We start from the raw sequence: 16,702 nt of genomic DNA, 5'->3' as shown, positions 1-16,702 counted from the left end.
GATTGAATATAATGTAGTTCTTCCACTTAAACCCATGCAGACTAAAGAACCTTTTCAAATGTGGGGTACTGATTTCATAGGTGAAATTGCAAATAAATCCAGTAGAGGGTACAAATGGATTTTGGTAGCCACTAACTACTTTACCAAATGGGTATAGGCAATTCCTACAAGGTAGGCTACAAGAAAGGTAGTGACAAAGTTTCTTTTGGAGAATATTTTGAGAAGATTTGGGGTACCCCACAAGATTGTTGTAGATAATGGGATGTGTTTTAGATCCAAAGAATTTGCTAACTTTTGTGAAAGTTATGGAATCACTCTGTCATATTCATCACCTTATCATCCCCAAGGGAATGGGCAAGCAAAATCTAGTAGCAAAAATTTGTTGAAGATCATTAAAAGGATGTTAGGTGACAACAAAAGGGCATGGGACTCAAAGTTTAATTTGACAGTATGGGCAGATAGGGTAACAATCAAGAAGTCCACAAGATTTGCTCCTTATCAGCTTGTTTATGGAAAAGAAACAAGGTTGCCTCTGAACAACCTGCTCTCGGTGTATAATTTGTTTCGGAGAGATATCTAGAAGAAGTTAATTTCATGGAAAATAGGCTGGTCTAGTTGGCTGAATTGGATGAGTATAGAAGAGAGGCTCAGGAACAAAATATACAGAGGCAGAAAATGGTAAAGGAATTGCATGATAAGAAAGCTTGTGACATAACTTTTAAAAAATGAGAGTGGGTACTCAGGTGGAATGCAAAGGACTGGGACGAGGGAAAGCATAAAAAGTTTGAAGCACTCTGGCTAGGACAATACATCATCATGGATAAAGGAGGAGAAAATTCATACTTTTTGCAAAAAATTGATGGTGAAATTCAAGATTTTCCAGTCCATGCACAGTATCTCAACCATTTCTTCTCTTAAAGAGCAGGGAGTATCTTTTTACTTTAGTAGTGTAGCCTTTATTTTCTATTTTTGTTCATTTGTTTTTATTGGTCTACTTTCGAGAGATAGCTAAGAACTTTCTATGTCACTAAAAGGAACATACATCCCCAAAAAGAGCCATTGTTAGCATATATTTTTGCAAAATATTTTTATTCTATTTAATGTGCATTCTATGTATATTTCTATCATAAGAGCATTTACTACTGGGTTGTATGTGCAGGAGCTATATTGTAGCACCAAAAAAATCCAACTGTGACCTATTTTCTGAATGAACAAGTATCACTTGGGCATGCTAAGGGTTGGCACTAAGTGGGGACTACATGAAGAGGTTTCATTATGACAGTATTGGGATCCTTATAAGAGCATTTTTGCACATGGCAGAGATTGGGACTATGTGATGGAATCTGACATTTTATTAACATATATGAAGTCTCCATGGAAGATTGGAAGCATCAACACTCATGAAGAGGAGCTTAATTTGCATGATTTTCAAATTTGAGTTATCGACATAAGTTACCCCGACAAGACCGCCTAGTCAAAACAATGGAAGGATCTATTGGTGTAACCTAGACCAACCACTCCAAAGGAGAGCTACAAATAAGTTCATAATGGAAGGTGACTTGGTGCGTTGATCTAAGGAGATGACTATCAAAATCAGCTTTAGTGAGGAGCAATCACGAAGAAGGGTTCATCGACATAACATTCACTATCAGAGGCATGAGAGAAGTGTTATGTCGATAGTCGATGAGGCTATCGGTATAACTTAAATCGATGAAGAATAATGCGGAGTGGATACTTTGAAGTCATCAGGATATTGGAAAGTGTAAAAAATAGCTACCTCGATACCCGATAAAATGGATATCAAGGTGGATGAAAATGAGGTTCCATCGGGATATCCTACACCGAAAGAAAGGACTAGGAAAGTAACAAGGTGAAGTCATCAGGATGGCATTGGCTAATCAGAAAAAGATATTTTTTGCTACGCTGATACCCGATGAGGAAGTTGAGGTAGTTTCTAAGAAGGAGACCTCATCAGGGGACATAGGCCGATAGGCCAGAATAACATAAATATAGACAAGTTGGAGCCCAATCTCATTGAATCATCGGAGAAAAATAAGATAGGCTTTCCCAACACCCGATAAGCTTTGCAACTTGATGAACAAGAAGGAGGATTCATTGGGATAGGTCAGGTTTAGCGGAATGAAAGAAAAATGGCTATGCTGAAGCTTGATGGATTGATCAAGGAAACCTATGTCGATCAAAAAGACAGAAAGCCACATCATCATTGCATCTACAAATTGGAAAAGCATACAATACGGGTGACACCACATGATTGAATCATCGAGAGGAGTTATGCCAATTAGCCGTTGTAAAATTTGATTCTAAACGGATCAACCTGCCATTATTAAATGCAAATAATGGGTAGGTCTATGTTCGCACGAGGCAAATCATAGCAGGATTTCAATTGAGTAAATGCTTCTAATGTGTCAAATCTATATATGGGAGTTTGTACAAGGAATTTACATAACAGACTGAAGCAAATAGAAAGACTGAAGTGCAATTGAACCGTACATAATTGAATTTCAGAAGTCTTGAAAGATTCAAATATGGAGGGTCCTAAAGGCAAGAGGAAGGTCATTGAAGTCTCTGATAGTGCCTTGAAGAAATCTGAAGATGGAGAAAGCATGCAAAAGAAAAAGTTGAATCAGGACATGATTGACCAGATGAACTCACCAAGAGCCAAGTCCTAAAGGTCTAAGGTTAATTTGCCTATCCGTGATCAACTAGAGGACGATTACAAGGAAATTGGTGATTTATGGACTAGGGTTAGGGGGCATAAATTGTTCCTCTACCATTACTCGTGAAGACAGAAGCCGATGATAATATCTAATCCATGGATTACTAGTCTGGGTAAGCTTGTAGTTCCAAATGTATTTGTGAATATTGAATTGTTGAAAACCTTGGTTAAGAACTACAATGCTACGAAGAGATGCATCCAAATTCCCAGTGGTGATACATTTATTCACTTCAATATGGCCACAATCTAAAAAAGTGTTTGATCTGAGTTATGAAGTAGATGTACCTCTATCCTTTGAGGAATTCAAATAATAATACATAACCATTGACATGACCTATCAAGGATGGAACTAATCCATCCACAGGGCGGTGAAAGGGTAGCTAACTGATGAAGGTGGTCCACCTGATGATGTAAATATTTTCATATAGTATTTACAATACACATATATGGCTTGCAAATAGGTAGGAGGAATGGAAGATCTAGATGTAGCATGGATGGGGCCATTGGTTCTTGCAGCAGACATTTAAAGGAATGAACCAGGACAGTTTGATTATGCAACCTATCTAGTTGACAAAGTGCATGAGGGTTTTCTGAATCTTTAGAATAACCCTGACAAGTCCTTCAAGCATTATTCACTATTGATGAATATTGTGTTATTCTATGGAAGATTGAAAGGACTATGGCTAGATGGCTTAAGGGTAAATCCTCAGGGCAAGGATGGACAAGATCAACCTGTATAGTTGTGGGTGTCATTGTGGGATTTGAGGTATGCTAAATCTCACTATGTGAGATTTGAGGAATTTCTTGGTAAACCATTATTTAGGGTTTATAGTGTGTTGTGTGAAGGGTCATTCTCATAAGTGATTAAAAGATTTGTTAAGCCACATGAATACAAGGATACCAGAGTCAACCATAATTGGGGAGATTTGTATACTTGTAGATATTTCACATTTGTTAGGGTTTTTGGATTCGAAGGTGCTCCCTATGTGCTATGAAGGCCTGTGCTAGACTGAATTGCTTACTTGGAGATTGTGAGACAATTGAGTGTCTCTAATGCACAACACTTTGTGGGTGCCCACAAAAGAAAAGCCTTCTTACCTAGGACTCTTTAGTTTGGAGATTGCATAATAGTCTCTACTAGAGCTTACGAAGCCATAAATAAGAAGCTAGTCGATGAATTCAATCTGTATATACACACACTAAGGAAGAACTACGAACCAGAAGGTTACATCCACATGTGTAGAAAAAGACAAAACTTGGGAGATTATCTCCATGAGTATGATGACTATGAGGATTTGTGCAAGAACAAAGAGTTAGAAGAACTTGCAAATGTTGTTGATGATTTGGAAATAAGATTGGAAGAAAGGAAGCAAAGACTTGGGGATCTGGAAGGAGAAGAAGAACAAGATGTGGAAAGAAATTTTGGAGAGAATGAAATAGTTTCTAAGCTTCAAGTACCATAAAAAGAACATGATATAGATGCTCAAGACAAAATTGTAGCAACATTGAATGTAGATTCAGATGCTAGGATAGAAGAGCATATATCTTTTGTATCAGATGATGAATTTGTTAAGTCAAAGGAGTTTAAGTCCTTTTTGTATCATTTTAAAGGAAAGAAATTAAGAGATGCATTCAGATAAGAAAGATTTTAAGTTAGACATTTAGGGTGTTAATGATATTTTTATTGGATCAATATATGATCCAGATGATGAGGATATGCTTTTATGGGCCCTCTATCCCCTGAATAAGAGGCCAAAGCTTATATATTTTGACAAGGCCTTTGGCCATATGATGAAACTAAAAGTTGGAGAAATAGATCCCATGGTCACAGTAGAGATGGGGATAGATCTTTCAAAGTTTAACAAAGCTTGGATGAAAATGCAAATCATAGAAAAGGAAAAATATAAAGCTTTGTATGAAGAATTATTGAAGAGACGTGGTCATCCAGTGCCACAGATTACAGATGGTTCAAAGATAAAAAATAGGTATGATGAATTGTTATAGGAGTACAATAAGTTAAAGAAATATATGTGAACTGTCAGAGTGGATGAAATGTGTGTGTTAATCACTAAAAGATATGAGAATTTGCAGAAAGTATTAGAGGAATTCTAGACTATTTATCAGAAAAATATTGATAATAATGTATCACACCAAAGAATTTATGATAGATTAGATTTGTTATTGAAAGATAAAACACAGAGCGACAAAGTTGTCAGCAAGGTCAAGAAATAAATTGATGCTCATGAGGAATTTACAACTAAATTAAAAATAGAATATGAGGAGTACCAGGGGATTATCCAACATGGATTCCCAAGTGTTGTGGATGATTCAGGGTTGATAAAGGATACAGGCCAATGGATTTCTGATTGTAGATCACTACTCAGTGTAGCCCTTAACATCTCCCATGCGGATACCTTGGACATGACTAAAATAGGGGAACAACTAGATAATTTTTTTACATTGGAAGTGGTAGTCAGAGATATCATCTTTAACACTAGCACCTACAAAGATGAAGGATATCTTCGGCATATTCAAAAGTATAGTCAGAGGCTGGATGGAAAAAGTTAATTTGTGTCATTATAATATGTTTTGTAATGTTTCTGGTTGTCATAATAGTTAGCGAGTTATTAGTTAGGTTTTTGACAGTTTTTAGTTTATACTAATGAAAGGGTGTGTCCTTTCATTTGTGTCTTTCAACTCACATATGTATAAGGAGTCATTTTGTATGTAGAGAAAAAGAGGACTTTTTTCACATTATCTTTTGGGATTGCTAGTATTATGTTAAGGCAAGTCTATAGGAATGAAAAAATTATATTTTGTGCAAGCAAGAACATCATGAAGTACCTATGAGTCTGCAACTTTTTTACATCTTTTATTCCAAAACTAATATATAAGATTCACTATTTTATCTTCAGATCATTTTGTGTTACATTGTTTTGATGAATCAAGTCCTTTGGGTAAATCTAATTTAGATTTGTTGTAGTGTGCCATCACATGATGTTGTATGGGATATAAATTTATTTATTTTTCTTGCAACACATAATGAAACCATTGCACTGATAGTCTTACATATTGTGAGTTTTACAAACTGTCTCCAAAGTTGATTAAAATATTTGCCCACTAAGTAACACATTAATTGTCAGATAAGGCACTGGTCTATTGTTAGTATTTGTGAGTAATTCTGGTGTGCATAAGGTCCTCATCAAGGAAACATACTTCTTAATCCTATCAGTATTGTTCTTTCATAATTACTTAAAGTTCTAGTAGCATTCTCTTACAAATCTTCAATTATAATCAAATACACTCTATTTTTCATATTTAAGGAATTAAAAAGAACACAAATTAGCAAAGTTGCAGATCAGTTTGCCAAGCCTGTAAACATCTTATGCATTAAGTTTCAATTCACTATAAAGAAGTCTCTTTGTGCTTTGGAGTTTAAGGTATACGGCCTAGGTCTAGTGGAGCCTGAAGTGCAGAGGAATTTGGTCTTTGACCATTCCTATTTGTTGGCTAGAATTGATTGGATCAGTGAGGAATTCGGCAAGTTCTTTTTTATTTCCAATCTATGGTTTTGGGAACCAACAAGTGCCAGTTAAATTTTTGATAAAATAAAATGAAGGATTGCCCAGATGATTGAAAGAAGTTTTTTCAACGAAGTAGAAAGCAACAAAAGTGATATGAACATATCAAAGAGACATCATGAAGAGACACCTCTATTGGTTCTTCATCATATATATGGGATTGAAAATGTAAATCAGAAGGGGGATCAATGGTAATATAGATAAAAAAGGGATGTAATGTATCATTAGATATAAACAAATTAAATAAAATTAGTGGTCCTTCTTCCCTATTGTGCTATAGTTAATTTCTCTTCAGATCAGTTCACTTTCATAACCATTTAAAGCAAGTGCTTGTTACCTTAAATCCTTGTGTGGATATATTATGTTATAATTGCAAGTTAGAAAAATATAGACTACATCTGAGACAAAAGGCGGCTATTTGCATTTTATTCTGATTGGTCTTTCTATGAGAGTTAAATTCAATCAGACTAACTGTAATTGAAGATATCTAATTGTAAAATTGAGGGTTAGGTAATTGACAGATCCATCCAAGGGAGGATTTAAAAATTATCTTTTAGAGTTATACATAGGATTTGCAAGTGAGTGACACTATTGCCCAAAATAAATAAGGCATTGGTCTAGTTGCATATAAAATTCAATTCAAGATTAATTAAATCATTTTTAGTTTTATATTTATGTTAGTAGGAGGGAGAAGTAGAGAGTAGGAGTAAGGAGTAAAGATAACATAATCAGTTTAAAGCAAGAGTTAATCAGAATAATAGGATAATTTATCCCAAATATATATGCCACTTTGAGATAAATAATAGAGGTAGAAAGTACAATATACATATTTTATATAAAAAGTACCAAGTAAGAAGATCAGTTGGTGAGTAGGTACATCAACCTAGGTTCTGCAGAGCTTGAAGTGAGGGAGTTAGCAACCTTGAAAAGTTCACTCTATTAGTTGTCCAAATCAATTGGAAGGTTCGATGATGGGATTAGGCATAAAATTATAAATTTTTCAAGCTATTGATTTGAGAACCAACAAATTGGTGACTCTGTAGGGGACGATTACAAAAAATTTGGTCGCCATTGGGAGAGAGTCGAAAATATTATATATCTAAAGTTCGTTTCAGAGGATTTGTTGCAGTTGGTAAAATGAACTCTTTTATGGAGGATAACTTAGAAAGAGAGAAAAGAATTTTGTCCTCCATGAAGGAGTTGGCGAATCTGTAAAAAAATATTAATGAAGAAATCAGTTACGACAACAATATGGCATCCAAAATGTACCAATACCCATATTCTTATGAAGCCCCATGTCCAGGAATACAATGCACACAACAACAATGGATGCTACAACAATAGAAAGGAAGATATATTCCTAAACTATATGATTCATTGGGTTTTAATATTATTCTTGAGTGTTCGGAAAAGATTCTCTATGAGCTTAAAAATATATGTCGAGGTTCCATAGAGAGAAAACTGAATCAATGATTAGGCATTTAAAACATTTTACTAGTTTATTGAAACTTTTGAGATTTACTCAGAAGAATTGATCATGAAACTATTTGTGATGACACTGGATGATGTTGTAGAGTATATTTTTAGGTTATTGTCCCCGCAAAGCATCTCATCATGGGAGGAACTTGAATGGTGGTTCGTAGAGGAGATCTATGGTGTCATTGAAGAAAATGTATCTATAATAAATCTCTCAGTCCATTCTCTACAATGTTCTACATTCCATAATCAAATTCAAATAAATCAATCATCCTTTTGTGCATATTAATACATTCTTCAACATAAGGAGAAAGGAAAGTGAATCTCTAGAAAGATTATTTGGTGGAAGGATGACAACTTATTTGTAAATACCTGATGATATAAGGCCTAATATATTTATGCTTAGGGAATTACTCATGAGGGAATACAGACCTGATAATTTGCAATTAGCATGTTTGGTTTCTATGGAGATGAACAGGGCACTACATGATGTGTGTGAGAAGAGTAATATTAACATAAGAAATACAAATGAAGATGAATATATAGGAGAATCATTTATCCCTTTGGAAGGCCCATTCGATGAGGAAATAATTGATGATATTCACGATTGGGAGTCAAAACCTGAAGAAATTATTGGTAACATTTATGATGAGGAATGGTCTCTGTTAGTCTCAAATTCTGATTTCCCTCTTATCCCCTATAAGAAAATGAATAACTCTGTCTGCATACAAAGAGATCAAGGAAAAGGGAACCTTAGAGTAACATATAACAAGGTTTTGAGAACCTTCTACACTTTGAACTTATCCAAAGTTTGGGTGGGTATACCTTCTGTGAATATCTTCACACTTTAAAACTGAGATCCACAGTAAACCAGTGCTAAAAAACTAGTGGACTTCATCACCTCAATGAAACTAAAACACTAAAGGAAAAACTTGCATTCATTTTTAGTATTGATCTTCAAGAAAAGATAGAAAGAAATCCTAGAATCTGATACCAGTGCCTTATCTGGGCTACAGAGTCACCTAAATCAAACAATAATTCTCAAAAAGGAACACTCATATACATCTCGTCATTTTGGCTTTTATGAATCCCATACATGCCTAACATATATATAGATCCTCTCCCATTCAACTAAAACAATTCATTAGATTCATAGCAACAAACAATAGACTGGCTGAAAGAAGTATTTCATGCACATTTAATCCCTCTCCTGAAGAGAAAATCCAGAAATAACATCTACAATATTGCCTTACAATCCATGTTCAATCGAATAACCCTAGATTATCCAAATGAAACCAGCAAACTAAAGAATGCACACCAGAAGACAAAGGAATTTTAGGCCTAAAACTTTGATCTATATATTCATATTCATTCTTGAAAAATATTACATAACTCAGAGCAATCTCCTTAAAGCCAAAAAAAGCTAAGTATATTTTGCCAGAGTTTCTTTACAAAATTCTTGTGATCCTTTTTACACTAGACTTGGTATCCATTTATAACATTATGGATGCATACAAGCTTTGGACATTCCTAGAAAGGTTTTTTACAAACCACAATACTCTCCAAGAAATAGTTACAAGTCTTTTTCAATTTCAATGGCCTCTTTCGTTTGTTGTTCTGTTGCAACCTTTTCTATCTACTCTGGAGTATCTTCTTGTTGTCCGATATATTTATCCTTCCACTCCTAGAACACGTCATCACTTGGCCAAGAAAAGTTGATAATCTTCTATTTCATTCCTTCTAGCCTTTTCCAAGTGACCCTTAACTGCCCAATTTCTATTTCTATGAAACCATAATGTGATTTCACCTTTTCAATTTTTTCAATTGTTTGGACAAACAAGGATGTGTCATCAGTGTTAATGATTTCATTAACCCTTTGGGACAATTTGTGGTCGAGCTCTTGTAGCCATACCTTCTCCTCTTTTAACTGAATTGGACCGACAAAACCACCTGGAAACAATTCATATTTGTGATCTAAATATTCTTTTCTATATAGTTGGGCTTTTCTTTTTACACCTGTCCTTTCCTCTAAGAGTATATTCATTTCTTTTATAAACTCACTAGTGGACCTAAGATTATCATTTTCCTATGCATCTACATGGGATGAGCACATAAGCTCTAACTCCTTACCTCTAGGCATCCACTTATTAAGGATTGGTTCCAAGGTGGTTTCATCCTCTCTTAATTCAATCAGGATATTCAGGATCCTTTTCATAGAAATGTGTACAATAGAGACTTTGACCGAATCAGCAAACTTCAAAATTGTGGCTTTTATCTTTTCTTCATACTTGCTTGCAAACAAGACTTGAGCTTGTTTCAACTTTTCCAACTCATGTTGGACAGTTTCAGCTGACCGGAAACCAGAAGGTATAGGAGAAGGGGGATATTCTATAATGGTATTAGTAGGTGGAGGTCTTGCTGGAGAGGAGGCTATCAAGAGAGTATAGGATTCACCTAGATGGTGTTGACCTGCCAACTAACTCTAAAGTCTAGCAATAATACTATCTCTATTGGCTAATCCTTCTTTGGCCTCATTGTAAGCCTTTAAGATGGTTTCCAATTTTAATTGGAGATTAGCCTTCTCTTTTGCCTCCTTTTCTGCTACTGCCACACTAAACTTTGTAGTTTCCAAGATTGTGCTTGCAGCTTCCACCACCCCTGTATCTTGAACTCTTCTTACAATCATGCCTCCTAGGAGACTAGAATCTGATACACCTTTACTCCTTTTACTCTCGTCTTTCTTTAGTGACCACATGACTAGAGAAAAATTGTCCTTGTTGAAGGTCACTCCTTCCATGGGTTTTGTTTCCTTCCTTACTGCTTCAAGGACCAGAGTGTCAGCTATATCCCATTTAGGGAGGATTAAAACACCAACCTTAGACACCATCTCTCTTCCCTTCTCAAGAGTAATAGTTTTAAACTCCTCAATCATTTCTTGCTTTACCTCTTCTTCCACCTGAGTTATATCCCTGTGAGACTACTCACTCTTCCTTTGCTCACATCTGGCTTTGAATTGTTCCATATTTTGCTTCCACACAAATTGCATGAAAGCCCCTATTGTAACAAAATTACTATCAGCTAGGAATTCCTCATTGGCTTGCTTAACAGTAAGGTCTAATTCTTTGCCCTTTAGCTCACCATCAGTCAAGTTCATTTCAGCACTAGGTGGCTCTTCTGGCATCCCCTCTTGGGTCTCCTCATATGTGTAGGCAATCTCCCCGAGACTCCCTAACTATAGCAACTGCTCAACCACCACCTGCTCATCTCCTATATTGATAGGGGATTGAGATGGAGAATACAAAGGCTCATTGGTTTGCACTTCCTTTCCTACCCTTTGCCTTTTAGGGGAGTCTTGGACGTCAATGACATCCTCAATTGCTCTTTTCCCTCTTGAAGTGGAAGGCTTACCTATCATTGGCATCATCACACTATACTTTGATCTCTTATTCAACACATAATCACCAGGTGGGATAGCCTTAGCAAAAGCAGGCTTAGCTAGGACCAATTTAACCTTGTCAGGATCATTTTGCATTATAGCCTCCCTTTTTTCTTTCAAGGTTTGCATGAGGTTTTCAAAATAAAGAACCAAGAATTTGATTTTCTCCTCAAAGGGATTGAAACTAGAGAGAGGGTCATAACTGCTATCAAATTGATTAATGAAATTAAGAGCCCTCTTATATGCAACCCACTTCTCTTTTCTCAGTTCTTGCTCATCCAAATTGAATTCATTTATAATCTATTGAAATTGGTGAGGCCTACCTTTACACACTGCCCTCTTTCTAAACATGCCGTTGAAAAAATCATCAGGGTCTGCACATCTTGAAACTGTAGTTGACAACCTATATGGCTTAAAGAATTCTTCAAAATATTTCTAGCCACCTTTAGTGATTACAAAATGATGGGCAACAGTAATGGTTGGGAAAATGGTCCCTTTACCCCTATTTGTTAGCTCTGCCTCTTGTACACCTCCGATCTACCTCAAGACCTCTGCAATCCCTATCTTCAATGGGACCTGATAGGGCAATAGATAGGGAGTACCTCTGAAACCATACACTCTGAAAATGGTAGAAACAGGGTACAAATACATATCTCCCCAATTGTGAACAATCTTAATACCCTCAGCAAACTCTTTAGGTCTAAGGATTTCCAAGAGAGCCTTAGGAATCCTAGGGTTCTATGTGCACAAAAGAAATCTAATCTTAGATGTAAAGCATCTATCAAACTTTAAAAATCTAGCATCCTTCCTATCCCAGGATAAACTAGTGCTCCAAAGTTGAACAAGCATCTCTTCCTTATCTTTCACCTTAACTAGATCCATTTCCTTTGCAAAATAGTTAGCACCCTTGAACAAAAACATGTGCATCAGAAGGGAATACCATCCAAATATTTTGTCCACCACCCTTGAACAAAAACATGTGCATTAGAAGGGAATACCATCCAAATAGTTTGTCCACCTTACCATTTTTTATCCCTACTAGTCCTACATGAATTGCATCAATAAGGTATGGTGCATAATCAAATGTTATTGCCAGGGAGGGGTTTAGAATTTGAGCAATCATCAACATATAATGGGTTGGCATGTTTTTCTCAGCATCTTCTCTAAAAATTTGACACAGTTCCCAATACATACCCTTAGCTCTTAGAGTAAATAGATTCAAGGAGAAAGGTTCCATCATACTAGGGCCTACAACTATTAACCCTCCTATCTTGACAAAGAACTCTTTCAATGGTCAACTCCTAAGATGATCCCTTTGAGCATTATAGACCTGGGCTAATGACTCAAAATCAATAGGTTCCAACAGATTTGAAGCTTCACTGAGCTTGAATACATTTCTGAATTCATCATCATTTATTTCAATCAGGGCTGATCCCTTCACATTCATGATACATCTAGATATAGGGTCATAATTTTGTGCCATCAGGGTCAACAAATCTACATCCATGAATACACCAGGGACCACAAGCTTCCCCACATCCAATTCCCATATGCTATTTAAAGGGGCAAGGGAATGTCTCTGACCAAAACCTACTTTGAACAATCCTAAACTTGACATCCCTATTTCTGGATCCCTTAACCAATTACCTTTATCATATGAGCCATCCCCAATTCTAATACAAGGGTTCTTCGGTACTAATTCTTTAGCTTTAGCCTCGGTATTGGTCGACATAGTTAACTGTTCAAAAAAATCATCACAAATGTTCCTTTCCTGGTAATTAACTTTTCCTGTCAACTCCCTTCTTGGTGCCATCTTGATAATGCAACTATATCAATTGAGACATGCACAGATCTCTAATGAAACAATTCACACAGCAAACACTGAATTCAGACCAGAATTAGCAAGAAAAAACACAAAAACTTGATATTTGCTTGAAGAAAACCGCTCTGCACCAATTGCTCTACAATTGACTCATTGAAATGATGCCAACATTCAAGTTGATGCAAACTCTAATACGGCAAGTTGGCATTGAATTTTAGAAATTAATCTCGCATTCTTTGGCCATCACCTCAAAATTGAATTCACAAATCGAATTCAAAAACGGGCTCCAATGGATCATAAATTCTCTAAGTATTTCCTCTGTTTCGTTGTTTTTCTATTTTGCGGGCCTTAAACTCTCTGCACCTTTCTTTCGCAAAACAATGAAAACCATTGGATCATGGGAACTTGTGCTTCTTTTACTCCATCTGGTCTTTGTGTGTTAGTGACGGGCCCTACCTTCTTTTCTCCACTTCGCGGGCCTTAAACCTTGTGCAATTTTCTTTCATGAAGAAACACCGGCCATTAGATCATGATCTACCTACCTAGTCTTTATATCCAACAATGACCATCAGTCTTATTAACTAGCCGTGCATCACCTTGATGGCTAACGATTTTCACCATTTTGTAGACTAAATTGCAGGCATCTTCGGGCCATGAAACAACGACAACCATTGGATCAACTACAAGATGAACACCCTTTAACATGCTTTAGACCCTTCAAGTGGGCTCTTTATCTCGTCATCGGTTAACAAATGCCATGTAGTAGTTGGCCATTCACTCAAGAAGTTCCATCAGGTTCCATTTTGAAACCGCCACATGTTTTACTTCACTATTCTCCACATAACTGTCAGTTGATGCAAGGCGGGCCCTCATTGTACCCTTCAAAGCCACGCGCACTTGACAGGTCACTCTTACATTCCATGGAACAAACCATCTGTCCTGCCATGTCATGCCTTCATGTCTGCCACTCAGACCTACCACTGGACTGCCAGCTAAGCACCATCAGACTTGCCTCCTATCTTTCGCCATTTCGTGATCACTAATCTCCACTTTACTTTAGGCCACGAATCCATGACAACCATCTGATTAAATCATACTTAATTGGTCTTTAACATTATGATCTGCCTATCCTTTGTTGGTATTTTGGTATGGTTTTGTCATTAATGTCAACACCTGCTAACACACCTACTTTGGAGATCCAACAACATTCACCGGCAATCACTAAAATGCTCAAACAATCACCGGTATATAGTTAACCAGTAGGATATAATGTTCACCGGTACATGCAATGACATGGAAGACACTTGGTAATGTCGAATACATCATGTGGACACTTTTCCTTGAAGTAATATCATTGGTATATTCTTATTTGCATATTTGCTTTTACCGGCAAATAGGTCCAGGTTATCTAGGGTTACACCGGCAGGTTTATCTTTTCCAGATCAGCATGGCACACTATGGAGATGATTTATTATTGTTGTAAACGCATTAAGATGACATCTTCAATCAGTTATTGCATCGGATATTGTATTATTTGTAAAATGTTTTATTGTAATATCTTGTAGAGCTGACCTACTAAAATTGGTCTTAGGGTATGGTATAAATGTAAGATCTTATTTGTAAGATCAAATGTGGAATGCGAAAAAGATTTAAGGAAGGGTATATGCAAGATCAAGTAGAGATATACATGAAGACATCATTTGAAAGTGAAATTAGGTTTTCGGAAAAGCATATTAGCATTACACCGGTACTGAATCTAGCATATGAAGATGCTATTTTGTGTAGTACATTCTCATTGGATTTAACCATCCAACTGTAGTCAGTGTGACTCCCATTTGTGTTTGAGCAATGAGCTCTAGGCTGTTGGCCTTTCTGCATGTGCAGACCCCTCTTTGTACACTTACTATCTGCAGTAGTATCATCTAATTGTGGGTAAGGTTTCCCATCGTGGTTTTTCCCCTTACAGGGTTTCCACATACAAATATCTGTGTCATGTGTTGTGGTTGATTTTGTGCTTATGTTTCATGCATTAATTCTTACCGATACAACATTTCCTGTTAACATTGTTTACTAGCACAATTAACTATCTTACCGGTATTAAGCAATAAGTTGGTTAATAAGATTTTGGTTTGAATTTATTAGACAACTGATTCACCCCCCCCTCTCAGTTGTCCCCGAGACCTACAATTGGTATCAGAGCTTAGTCCTCTTTTTGCAGAAGTTTAACAACTTGAGGAGATCCAATATCTACTAATTATTTCAGGAAGGATAGTCCTAAACTTGATGGAACCAACTATGGAATATGGAAAATCAAAATGGAGACACATCTGAATTGCATTGGTAAAGACATCTGGGAAGTTACTAAGAATGGTTATACTGCTACTATAGCTGGTCAGCTTGCTCCTATTACTTTAGCTAAAGATGAAGAAAATGATTGCAAAGCAAGAGAAGCACTTTTGAGCGCATTATCAGATCAACAAATCATGGGATTATCAGATAGATCTACTACAAAAGATATTTGGGATCATTTGGAAACATTGAATGAAGGGGATTCCACAATCAAAATTGCAAAACTTGAAAGCTTTCGAGTCAGGTATGAACATCTGAAAATGGAAGAAGATGAAAGAATTTCTTCCTTTATGGAAAGAGTAAATGAAATTGTTTTAGGTATCAAATGTTGTGGAGGAGCCTTGAGTGAAGATGAGATTGTTTCAAAAATCTTAAGAGGTTTGCCACTGGCATATAAAATGAAGGTTACTGCTATTAACGAGTTGAGAACAATGCCTAATACATCAGTAACTAGGGATACATTGATTGGAAAACTTTCAGCTTTTGAAATATAGGAATTTGGTCCTGTTGCTATAAAAACTGATTTGGCCTTCAAAGCATCAACATCATCTACTCCATCTTTTGACAAATCAGACTAGAGAGCCTTTTATGCAAGAGAACTTGAAGAAACTAGGAAGGAGAATGAAGAGCTTGAAGAACTTGAAGCACTATTTGCAAGAAAAATGCCAAAAGGTCCAATTGGAAGTAAGTATGAAGGTAAAGCACCCTTTAAATGTTTCAATTGCAATAAGATTGGTCATATGGCTTCAAGATGCCCTGATAGACATGCTAGACTAAGAGAAGAAGCTAGAAGGACATACAAACCTAATCCTGAATATCAGAGATACAGATTTAAGAAAAATAAAGATAAATCCTGTTACATTGCTGATGAAGGTGTGACTGATGATTTTGATGAGGATCCAGCAGACAACGGAAGGGTCTTTGTTGCTATAACAGAAGATCAACCGGTACCTATTTCTCCACTGGTAGAACAAGCCCTAGCAGCTAAAGTTGAATCAAAGGATGAATGGATTATTGACTCAGGATGCTCACATCACATGACTAGAGACAAAGGCAAATTCTTGAACTTTCAAGAATACAATGGAGGTTTAGTAAGATTCGGAGATGACAAAGCCTATTCAATCAAAGGTAAGGGTTCAATATCTCTTGATGGTAAACATAACACTGACAATGTTTACTATGTTGAAGGATTAAAACATAATGTTTTAAGTGTTGGTCAATTAGTTGAGAAAGGTTTTCAGTTACAATTTAAAAAGGGAAAATGCAAAATCATAAATAGAACTGGTTTGGAAATTGCAACT

The sequence above is a fragment of the Cryptomeria japonica genome, chromosome 2, assembly GCF_030272615.1.
Source record: "Cryptomeria japonica chromosome 2, Sugi_1.0, whole genome shotgun sequence".
NCBI classification, from domain to species: Eukaryota; Viridiplantae; Streptophyta; class Pinopsida; order Cupressales; family Cupressaceae; genus Cryptomeria; species Cryptomeria japonica.
The sequence above is the reverse complement of the archived record's forward strand: the minus strand, read 5'-3'. Positions refer to the sequence as shown.